Source organism: Meles meles, chromosome X, assembly GCF_922984935.1.
Source record: "Meles meles chromosome X, mMelMel3.1 paternal haplotype, whole genome shotgun sequence".
Classification (NCBI taxonomy): domain Eukaryota; kingdom Metazoa; phylum Chordata; class Mammalia; order Carnivora; family Mustelidae; genus Meles; species Meles meles.
The window spans coordinates 50,163,994-50,176,803 of record NC_060087.1 but is presented as its reverse complement, the minus strand read 5'-3'; the positions used below and the strand labels follow the sequence as shown (position 1 = coordinate 50,176,803).

Genomic DNA, 12,810 nt, shown 5'->3' with positions numbered 1-12,810 from the left:
ACCCAGATAAATAAAATTAAGAATGAAAGGGAAGCAATCACAGCCAACACCATAGAAAAACAAACAATTATAAGAAAATACTTTGGAGAAAAATATATTTCAACAAAGCGGGAAACCTGGAAGAAATGGACAAATTCCTAGAAACATACAAAGTACCAAAACTGAAACAGGAAGAAATAGAAAATTTGAACAGACCTATAACCAACAAATAAACTGAATCAGTAATCAAAAATCTCCCAACAAATAAAAGTCCTTGGCCAAATGGATTCCCACAGGAATTTTACCAGACATTTAAAGAAGAGTTAATATCTAGCAATATTCCTCAAACTCTTCCAAAAAGTAGAAATGGAAGAGAAACTTCCAAACTCATTCCATGTAGCCAGCATTACCTTGATTCCAAAACCGTATTTTTTGGAAAAAAGACAAAGACCCCATTAAAAGGAGAATTAAGGACAAATAGGCCCAATGAATATAGATGCAAAAATTCTCGCCATGATACTAGCAAGTCGAATTCAACAATACATTAAAAGAATTATTCACCACGATCAAGTGGGATTTATTCCTGTGCTGCAGGGGAGGTTTAACATTCACAAATCAATCAAGGTGATCCTCTTAATGATGCAGAAAAAGCATTTGACAAAATACAGCATCCTTTCTTGAAAAAGACCTTCAATGATGTAAGGATAGATGGAACATACCTCAACACCATAAAGGCTATATTCAAAAGACCCAGTTAATAACATCCTCAGAAGGAGAAATAAAGAGCTTTTTTCCCTAGAGTCAGGAACAAAACAAGGATGTCCACACTCACCATTACTATTTAAAATAGTACTGAACATCTTAGCCTCAGCAATCAGGCTAAATAAATAAATAATAAATAAATAATAAAATGCATCCAAACTGGCAAGGAAGAAGTCAAACCTTCAGTATTTGTAGACAGTACGATATATTTTGATGATTTTTTGTTGTTGTGCAAAAGTTTTTTATTTGCATGTAGTTCCAATAGTTTAATTTTGCTTCTGTTTCCCTTACCACGGGAGACATATCTAAAAACATTTTTATGGCTCATGTCAAAAAACTACTGTCTGTTTTTTTAGGAATTTATGGTTTCAGGTCTCACATTTAGGTCCTTAATCAATTTTGAATTCATTTTTATGTACGGTATAAATTTGTGGTCCAATACCATAGTCTCAGATGTAGCTGTCTAGTTTTCCTTACATTATTTGTTGAATAGTTGGATATTTGTTGACTAATTTATATTATAGTTACTATAATAAACATTGGAGTTTAAATATCTCTTCAAATTCTTGGTTAAGTTTATTCTGCTTCATTATTTTTGATGATATTGTATAGAATTGTTTTCTGTTTTTAAGCAGGAATCACTTTTATTATGTTAATATATCCCTTAATGAGCTAGCATTTTTTCATGTAAAGGAAAGCCATAAAACAGACTCACAACAGTATCATGCTTGTTTTTGATTAAAGATTCATGAATTATAAGTAAATGGTACTCCTTATAGTAGGTTACTAAAGGTGTATGCAGTTGTGAACTTGGAAGAGCTTCTACCTTTCTTGTTGCTTCAATCACAACACAAGATTTATAACAAGGATGGGCTTTCATTTTGCGAACTTAGATCTTTACAAATGATTTAATACTTTTCCCTGCATGCACCAGTTCAAAGGCTTCATAATTTAGTCAAAAGAAAAATTGTGAGTCACAAATTCTTTAACTTTTATATTCTTTGATGCACATTCAGATACCAGCTTTGTGGTGCTTGCTGTATTCTTCCATTCTCCAAAGTTAGTGCCTTTCCATGTGATGCCTGTTATTAGCTGGAATGGGTGAATGGCAATTTCTCCATTTGAAGCAGCTATGACAACCACCACATTGATGTTACAGCCTTTGTGACAGTCCTCTAACACTGCTCTCATGACCTTCACATTACTCATACACTCAAAGGAGTGGTGTATTTTTCCCATCAGTCTTCTCAACACACGTTTCCTGAATGGTTTTACTGAAGTTCTGGCAATTGATACATTCAGAGACCCTAAATTACTTGACCATTTTGAATTTATCTTTATTTAAGCCCATGCCAATGATCCGGGACTTACTAGCCACCTTTAAGCCCATAATAATTGCTAGTCCAACTCCTCCTTGGCCAAGGAAAGCATAAATAGAGCCAGGCTCCACCTTGACTATGTTTACAACAGCACCATAGCCTGTTGAAATGCTGCAACTAGAAGGCAGACTCTATCCAAAGGTGCTAAAGGATCAATTCCAGCAAAAGCGGAATCAGCCACAACTGTTTATTCAGAAAATATGCTTGTTCCCATGTAATGTAAAATTGTATTCCTTTTTCAGTTAAATCTGCTAGTACTGTCTGACATTAATCCTTTCCTTTCAATGATTCTTTCTTCTGGAGATATTTGTTTTAGGATTGAGACAAAATCTGCATTCTCTACATTGTGAAATGTAAAGTGGGATGACAATATAACTTACTTTCAACTTAGTAACTCCTTGAGCAATACTTTCCACAATTCTAGCACCTTTATGTCCCAAGATCACTAGAAGTCTCCACCAAGGATCTGTCCTACTCAGGATGTAGGAATTAGTGTGGCAAACTATCTTATTTCAAACTTCATGAGCCTTTGGAGTGGTAACTTTACCTTTTCTATGAAATGAGACATTTCTGCCAACACCCCCTCCCCCAGCAACTGCAACCTCCATGTCCTCAGTTTAGGTTCAGCACATGGAGGATTGTTTTCTGAATTTCTTTTGTGGATACTTCGTTAGTACTGTAGATAAATAAAACTGATATTTCTATACTTATTTTGTTTCCTTCAACTTTACTGGATCTACTCATTATTTATAAACTTTTTGTGGACCCATTTAAGTGTTTCTACATAAAATACGTCATCTGTGAACAGATCCAACAATTTGGACACCTTTTTGTAAGCTTGCCTAACATCTCTGTCAAGGTCTTCCAAAACTATGTAAGATACAAGTGGAAAAAATGGATATCCTTGTTTTCTTCCTGATTGTAGACAAAGAGATTTCAGTTTATCACTAATGATTACTATGTGAGTTTTTGTCTCATGATATATAACCTTTATTATGCTGAGGTAATTTCATTCTATCCTGAGTTGTTCATATTTTTTATCATGAAAGTGCATTGAATATTGTTAAATATGTATTCCATAACTATTCAGATAATTCTGTACACTTATCTTTCATTTCATGGTGTATCACACGAATTTATCTGCATATGTTGAAAACGTGCTTGAATACCAGGGATAAGTCCAGATCAATCATGGTGTATGTGTGTATGAATTTGGCTTGTCAATATTTTGTTGAGATTATTTACATTTATATTCATCAGGAATATTAGCTTATAGTTTTAATTTCTTATACTTAGTGCTTTATATTACCGTGTTGATAGTTGTAATGTCTCCTTTTTAATTTATAGTTTTATCTTTGAAGATTTCTCTTTTTTTCCTAAGTTAGTATACTTACATGATTTTCATTTTGTTTAAGGCTCAAAAAACACTATTCTTGAGAGAGAGGAGTTAGGATGGCAGAGGAGTAGGTGACCCTAAGTTTGTCTGATCCCTCCAATACAGCTAGATAGCTATCAAGTTACTCTGAAACCTGAAAAATCAATCAGAGATCTGAGAAAAGAAATGCTACAATTCTACAAGTATGAAAACGACCACTTTTTGGACAGTAGGAGGTTCACAAATTGACTCCAGGGAGATATGTCTGTACATATGGCAGAGGGAAGGGAACCTGTTTAAGAAGGCTACTTCAAAGTATTATATGCAGCAGAGTGCAAATTTGGAGCTTTTTAGAAGTATGTTACCATGGGGTATGCCCCTGGCATAATGTGCTCAGGTGGTGAAGTGGGGCAGAATCCCAGGTGTGACAGCAAGGTCTCCGGATCCCCCAGCACTGCAAGAAGAACAGGTGGTGCCTGTGGGCAAGAGAGTTCCCAGGCATAAGATTGGGGACACCAGATAAGAATACCAAGTCTAAGTGGAAGCTTTCTGCTCTATGTTGCATTAACTGTGAATCTTTGCATGGTTGTGCAACTGCTTTCCTGAAAGGGGTCCAGCAAAATGCAGAAGCATGGTGAGACCCCTCTCCTTCACAAGGAAGGAACAGCATGGATCTGTGCCACAGGAGTCTGTAAAATTTGGAGTTTTGAATCTCAGCCACATGCCTGAAAAAAAAAAAAGTTCAGTCACAGGCCAGGTGAAAACACAGCTCTGAGGGAAACAAGGGAAAAAAGGGTTATTGGCTGCTTTTCTGTGGGGGCTCACTGAAGAGTAGGGGCCATGAACTTACTGCTCCAGGGTGCCACCATATTCATGTTGCCCACAGGTGCTGAAAACCTTCAGGGAGCAAAACAGATCCACACAGTGGAATCCAGAGCTATTTTGGGATCTAGTTGCTTTTAACAGGCAGTCCAAAACACACAAATGATTTGTTTTTGTTTATTTGTTTTAACTTTTTTTTCTGTTATTATTCTTGTTTTATTCTTTTTCTTCCCTTCTGGACAAAATCATGAGATCGAGAATTTCACCCCAAAAAGAAGAAACAGGAGGTAGCACTCATTGCCAGGTATTTAAGCAATATGGACATAAGTAAGACGTCTGAACAAAAATTTAAAACAATGGTCATAAAGATACTAGGTAAGACTGAAAAAAAACATAGAAGATAATAGAAAATCCCTTCTTATAGAAGTAAAATAACTAAAATCTGGTCAGGCTGGAATTAAATTATTATTACTGAGATGAAAACCCAAATGGAGGCTATAAAAATGGAGACGAATGAGGCAGAATAAAGAATCAGTGCTACAGAAGATTAAATTATGGAAAATAAGGAAACTGAAAAAAGGAGAGAAAGAAAACTATTAGATCATGAAGAGAGACAGAGAGAACTCAGTGATTCCATAGACCAAGATACTATCTGTGTAAGAGAGGTTCCAGAAAATGAGGAGAAGGAGAAAGGAGCAGAAGGTTCATTTCAAATTATAACTGAAAACTTCCCTAATCTGGGGAAGGAAGCAAGTATTCAAGTCCAGGAGACACAAACATCTCTCAAAAATCAATAAAAATGAGTCAAAATCTAGACATATAGTAGTGAAGATTACAAATTTCAAAGATAAAGAGAAAATCTTGAAATTAGATTGGCAGCAGACCTATCCACAGAAACCTTGCAGGCCAGAAAGGGTTGGCATGTTATTTGCAGAGCAGTAAATGAGAAAAATATACAGCTAAGAATACTATACCCAGCTAGCTGTCATTGAAAATAGGAGAGATAAAAGGCATCGATGATTAGCAGTTTTTTATGTAATTGGCTGCTCCCATATTGGGGGCATAAATATTTACAATTGTTAGATATTCTTGGTGGATAGTTCCTTTAAGAATTATGCAGTGTCCTTCCGTATCTATGACTACAGTCTTTTTTTTTAAAGATTTTATTTACTTATTTGACAGACAAGGAGGCAGAGGCAGAGAGGCAGAGAGGCAGGCAGAGACAGAGGAGGAAGCAGGCTCCCCGCTGAGCAGTGAGCCCGATGTGGGGCTCAATCCCATGACCCTGGGATCATGACCTGAGCTGAAGGCAGAGGCTTTAACCCACTGAGCCACCCAGGCGCCCATGACTACAGTCTTTAGTTTAAAATCTAATTTATCTCATATGAGAATTGCTACCCCAGCCTTCTTTTGAGGCCCATTGGCATGAAAGATGCTTCTCAATCCCTTCACTTTCAGTCTGGATGTATCCTTAGGTTTGAAATGGGTCTCTTGGACATATAGATGAGTCCTGTTGTTTTATCCAATCTGCAACCCTGTGCCATTTTATGGGAGCATTTAGGCCAATCACGTTGAGAGTGATTTTTGAAAGATTTGTTTTTATTGAAATCATCTTTCCTGTGAAGTCCTTGTTTCGATAGATTGTCTCTTTAAATTTCTGTTCTAAGATACTCTTGGGTTCTTTCTTTTTTTTTTATTTTATTTATTTGACAGAGAGAAATCACAACGAGGCAGAGAGGCAGACAGAGAGAGAGGAAGAAGCAGGCTCCCTGCAGAACAGAGAGCCCAATGCGGGGCTCGATCCCAGGACCCTGGGATCATGACCTGAGCCGAAGGCAGAGGCTTTAACCAACTGAGCCACCCAGGCACCCTGGGTTCTTTCTTCTTTTATACAAACCCTTAATATTTCTAGTAGTGCTGGCTCGGTGGCCACATAATTTTTTAAGCCTTGCTAGTCTTGGAAGTTCTTTATCTCTCCATCCATTTTGAATGTCAGCTTTGCTGGATAAAGTATTCTTGGCTGCATCTTCTTCTCATTTAAGGCCCTGAATTTGTCTTCCCTGCCCTTTCTGGCTTGCCAGGTTTCTGTGGACAGGTCTGACATTATTCTGATGTACCTTCCTCTGTAAGTAAAGAATCTCTTCCCCCTAGCTGCTCTCAAGAGTTCCTGTCTAAAATTACAATTCATCAGTTTCACAATTAGGTGTCTTGAGGTATTTCTAGGTTCGTTGATCTCCGGGGTTGTCATTTCTGCCTCTAGGACAGGAACACTGGGTCCATTCCCCAGATTGGGCAAATTTTCATGACGAATTGGTTCAACTTTATCTTCTAGTCTTCTTCCTTTCTCCTCCCGCTCAGGGATTCAATAATTCTGACATTGGAACGTTTCATGGTGTCATTTATTTCCCTAATTCTGTTTTTGTGGGTTCTAAGATGTTTGTTCCAGGATTCATCCTGATCATTTTGCTCTATCAGTCTGTCCTCCAGGTCACTAATTCTATCTTCTCTCTCAGTTACCCTAGCTTTTAGAGAATTTAGATTATATTGGAACTCATTGAGAACATTGTGAACATCATCCCTGGTGGCTTTCACTTCTGCCCTAATCAATTCCATTTTGTCATCCATGGCTTTCTCCAACCTAGCTATTGCCTGGATAATAGTTAACCTGAATTCCCTTTCCAACATATTGTCTATGTCCGTAGCCATTGGCTCTGTTGCAGAAGGCCCAGCTTCTGAATTTTTCTTCTGTTGGCATTCCTCCTCCTAGTCATTTTGGTGAGAGATGGCAGGCAAGGTGCACCCCGGAATGCTTCTGAGAAATCAAGAGACCCACCCAAAAGAAAGAAAAAAGAAAGAAAAAAAAGAAAGACAGGGGAAAAAAAAAGAGAGATAAAATAAAAGAGAAGGCCCAGCCCAAATGGGCCCCCAGGTCAGATTTATGAAGTATACAAACAAAAACAGACAAACAAAAAGACTGACAAAAGTAGATAACAAGAAAAAATATATATATAAAAAAACAAAAACAAAAAAAGAACCTCGTCAAAAAGAACCCCACGTATAAGATTTACATACTACCAGGACAAAAACAAATACCCAGAAACACTGGCAGAAGAAAAAGATGAGAGAGTGGTTATAAATTTTCAGTGTGCGTGAGGAAGTTTATTTTGATTCTTCCCGGATGTATCTTGATATCTTTGTTAAAGGACTCCACTTTCCTAAGATAAAGGAAGATTAAAAACTGGTTTATCTATAGGGGTAGCATTGATTGGGGAAAGGGGATTACCTTGAAGTTTGACTCTATATGAATATTAGAAAATACAAATAAAGAATAAAGTAAACTAAAATTAAATTTAAAAAATTTTAAAAATAGAAAAGCAAAAGAAAAACACAGGTATATGTATCAAAAGTTCAGGTTAAAAGGTTATTATGGAATTTGATATACTTGACATCTCACTGTGATGGTAGCTAGATTAAAAATTTATCTATAAAAAAATGAGCCAGAATAGTGGGAATGGATTAAAAATAAAAGTTGTATCTATGAAGTAGTGGTGGTTGTTCTCTTGTCTTTTTTTTTTTCTTTTTTTTGGGGGGGGGTTGGCTTTCTGGGGGAGTGGCCTGCCAAGTAGTTTTTCAGGCAGTGTTCCCTGAGTTAAGTCCTCCTGCCCCCATCAAGGGGGTGGGCTCTGAGGATCCGGTTTTTCAGGCTTTTGTTCTCTGGAGGTTTTCTTGTTTCTTTGTTCATTTGTTTTCTCTTGCCTTGGTAGCTTTTGATGGTTTATCGAGGTTTAGAGGAAAGCAAACTGCCTCCAGACCTCCCTCTCAGAAAGAAACCTCAGTCTGTTCCCCTCTGGATGCTCCAGAGCACATAAATTCTCCCTCAGCCCCTGGCAGAGCATGTTCCCAGTCACGGTCTCTTGGGTCACAGGAATTCCCGCTTGTACCCCAAACCATGATAGCTGCAGCTGTCTGGGCAGCTCCAGACCACCATAGAGGTTCCAAGCAGCAATAGCGTGCTGAGATTTTCCCGCTGGCCAGGCTGGGGGGTGCTCAGACTCTCCGAGTCCAAGAGAGCGCCAGATGGGGCCTGCATGCACCTCTCTCAGGGAGGGGTGTGGGGCGTAACTCAGACTCTGTTAGCAAGGCATGCGGAGACAGTGCAAAAGGCTGTGTTTCTGCTGGCTGGTGAGGCTCCCTACCTCTCATGGGAGCCACCACCCAGACACTCTCAGGCACGCTGGTGGCTCAGGAACCAAGACCTGGCTTCTTCGCCACACTCTCTGGCTCAGTGCCAGGGGTGGCTTTCCTCGGTCTGGGGACTTAAGCCCTTATTCCTAACCACTCTGAAACCCACAATTTTCCCCCACAATCCTTTGCTCTTTTTGAGTGCTTTCAACCAGACTCTAAGTTAATGCTGGTCCCCAATTGCCGGGCACTCGCGTATTGGGGTATCACTTTCCAATGGGTCGCTTCTGGTGGCTCCCTCCCCATGTTGTTTATCTTCTATATCAGTCCAATGTTCCCACTCCTCTTTATCTGCCCACTGACGTCTTCGGCCCCCATAGAGATCCAGAAGTGTATAATTCTAATATCAGGCTGATTTAATGGATGATCAGAGTTCTTTGGTAGGTAATCAGCTCACCATAGGGTACAGGTTGAAATGGTGCCTCCTCCTACTTCCCCCACATCTTGTCCCCCTCCATAGATACAACTTTTATTTTTATTTGTTCTTGCTAGTCTTGTTCTTTTTAATTTTCGTTAATTGCTTACTGTTACAACTAGAGATTTAATACAACATATTCCATAATAAACTTTTAACTAACTTTTTTCATACATAAACCTGTTTTTCTTTTTCTTTCCAATTTTTCTTTTTTTAATATACATATAAATATAAGCTTCAAGGTTATCCTCTTTCCCTAATAAATACTACCCCTATATATAAACACGTTTTAATCTCCCTTTATCTCTAGAAAGTTGACTCCTTTAACAAAGATAACAAGATACATCCAGGAAGTATCAAAATAATCATCCTTGACCACATCAAGGATTTATGCAAATCCTCCCATCTTTTTCTTCTGTCAGTGTTTCTGTGTATTTGTTTCATCTGGTATTATATAAATCTTACCCTTGGGGTTCATTTTGGCTGAGATCCTTTTGTTTTCTTGTCATTTACTTTAGTTTTGTTTGTTTGACCGTTTTTGTTTGTATACCTTATAAATCTTAGTTTCAGGGCTCATTCTGGCTGGATCTTCTCTTTTCCCTCTATCTCTCTTCTTTTCTTTTTTCCTTCCTTTTGGTGGTGACTTCCGATTGCTGCAAGGCATTCCAGGGTGCACCTTGACTGCATCATAGTTGAAATATTCAGCTCTGAATCCCATCAACCTCCTCTCACAAAAATGACTATGAGGAGGAACACCCAACATAGGAAAAATTCAGAGACTTCCTCTCTATCAGGACTATTGGATATGAACATAAAATGCATGTCAGAAAGTGAGTTCAGGGTATAAGTTATTTAGGCAATGGCTAGGTTGGAGAAAACCATTAATGGCAACATAGTATCTCTAAGCAAAATGTGAGAGATGATCAGGCAGAACTTAAAAATACTATAATGAGATCCAATCTAGTCTAAATATTCTAATGGATAGAGTAAACGAAGCAGAAGATAGAATTAGTGATCTAGAGGACAAAGTGATAGAGAAAAAAGATCTGGAGGAGGAATAGATGAAACAGCTTAGAAACCATGAAAACAGAATTAGGGCAATGAATGATGTCATGAAATGTTTCAACATCAGAATTATTGGGATCCCAGAAGGGGTGGAGAAAGAGAGAAGACTAGAAGATATAGTTGAACAAATTCTCCATCAGAATAATATCAGGCCTGTCTGCAGAAGCCTGGCAAGCCATAAAGGGCTGCCAAGACATATTCAGGGCACTAAATGGGAGGCACATGCAGCAAAGAATACTTTATCCACCAAGGATCACATTCAGAATGGATGAAGAGATAATGAACTTCCAAGACCAGCGAGGTTTAAGGATTATGTGACCACCAACCCGGCACTACAAGAAATATTAAAGAGCGGGGAGACAAGATGGCGGGGAAGTAGGAGGAGGCGCCATTTCAACCTGTACCCTAAAATGAGCTAATTACCTACCAAAGAACTCCGATCACCCATGAAATCAGCCTGAGATTAGAATTATACACGTCTGGATCTCTACAGGAGCAGAAGACACCAGTGGGCAGGCAAAGCTGAGTGGGAATGTCGGACTGATATTGGAAGATAAACAAAAGGGGGAGGGAGCCACCAGAGGTGACCGATTGGAAAGTATTACCCCAATACGAGAGTGCCCTGCTCTGGGGACCAGCATTAACTTGGAGTCTGGTTGAAAACACTCCAAAAGAGCAAAGGATGGTGGGGGGTGGGGAAATTGTGGGAATTGGGGAAGTTGGGGCCAGGGGCTTAAGCATCCAGACCCAGGAGAGCCTCCCCTGGCACTGAGCCAGAGAGAGTGCGGCGGAGAAACCAGGTCTTGTTCCCTGAGCCACCAGCGCTCCTGAGCCATGTGCCCGAGAATGCGTGGGGTCAAGCTCTTGTGAGGGGCTGGGAGTCTCGCCAAATGGCAGAACACCGGGCCCGGCCAGCAGAGCCTGAGATGCGTGCAACCCACACCCTCCCTTGAGAGAGGTGTGGGGAGGCACCAGCCCGGTGCTCACTCCTAGACCCACACCAGGACGTGCCATTAGAGCTTGAGAAGTGCATGCTCCACACCCTCCCCTGAGAGAGTGCACACAGGAACCAGCCTGGAGCTCTCAGACCCGGAAAGACCAGGAATTCCAAGCCTGGGCCAGCGGGAAAATCTCAGTGTGTGATCACTGCTTGGAACCTCTCTGGCAGTCTGGAGCTGCCCAGACAGCTGCTGATGCCTTGGTTTTAGATACAAGTAGGAGATCCACGTCCCCAAGGAACTCAAATCAGAAACTGCTCAGAGGCTTCTCTCTGAGAGGGAGGTCGGGGTGCAGTTTGCTCTCCTCGAAACCTCCAGAAACCATCAGAAGCTGTCAAGTCGAGAGAAAAATAAATAAATAAATAAAACAAAAAATGAAAAAAACAAACATAAAAACCTCCAGAGAACAAGCAAGAAAAACCATTTTCCTCAGAGCCCACCCCCTTGAGGGGGGCAGGAGGACTTAACTCAGGGAACATCATTGACTGAAAACCCACCTGGCAGGCCCCTCCCCCAGAAAACCAACCAGGAAAGAAGAAAAAAAAAAGACAACAAGAAAACAACCACCACTACTTCATAGATACAACTTTTATTTTTAACTCGTGCCCACTATTCTGGTTCATTTTGTTTCTTTTATATAGATAATTTTTTTTACTTATTTACCATCACAGTGAGATGTCCAGTACATCAAATTCCATAATAACCTTTTAACCTGAACTTTTGGACACAAGCACCCGTGATTTTCTTTTGCTTTTCTATTTTTTTAACTTTTTAAAAAAAATTTAATTTAGTCTAGTTTATAGTTTTTTAATTTTTATTTTCTAATATTCATATAGAGTTAAACTTCAAGGTAATCCCCTTTCCCAATGAGTGCTACCCCTATAGGTAAACCGATTTTTAATCCCCCTTCATCTTAGGAGAGTTGAGTCCTTTAACAAAGATATCAAGATACATCCAGGAAGAATCAAAATAACCTTCCATGCCCACACTGAGAACTTATAACCACTCTCCCATCTTTTTCTTCCGCCAGGGTTTCTGTGTATTTGTATTTGTCCTGATAGCATATAAATCTTACACTTGGGGTTCCTTTTGACGAGGTTCTTCCCTTCCTTTTTTTTTTTTTTGCTTTTATATATATATATATATAAAAAATATATATATATAATATATATAATATATATATATAATATATATAAAATATATAAATATATATAAATATATTTATATATTAAAATATATATATAAAATATATATATATTTTTATATATATATTTTTATATATATATATATTTTTTCTTCTTGTCATATATTTTGATCAGTCTTTTTGTTTGTCTGTTTTTGTCTGTATACCTCATAAATCTTACCTTGGGGCCCATTTGGGCTGAGCCTTCTCTTTTATCTACCCTTTTTTCCCTGTCTCTCTCTCTCTCTTTTTTCTTTTACTTTTTATTTTCTCTCATTGGGTGGGGACTCCTGATCGCTCAGAAGCGTTCCAGGATGCACCTTGATGGCACCACAGTCGATATATCCAGCTACATCCAATCAGTCATCTCTCACCAAAATGACAAGGATGAGGAATGCCCAACAGAAGAAAAATGCAGAGGATGGGCCTTCTACAACAGACCTAATGTCTATCGACATAGACAACATGTCAGAAAGGGAATTCAGGCTAACAATTATCAGGGTAACAATTATCTAGGCAATAGCTAGGTTGGAGAAAGCCATAGATGACCAAACAGAATTGATTAGGGCAGAACTGAAAGCCACCAGGGA

At 39.0% G+C, this 12,810-nt stretch overlaps 1 pseudogene; it reads right to left on the bottom strand.

Annotated features, from left to right (window-relative positions):
- Nucleotides 1-1,692: 1,692 nt before the first annotated feature.
- Nucleotides 1,693-2,728, bottom strand: LOC123934646 (annotated as a pseudogene).
- Between the last annotated feature and the right edge of the window lie 10,082 nt (nucleotides 2,729-12,810).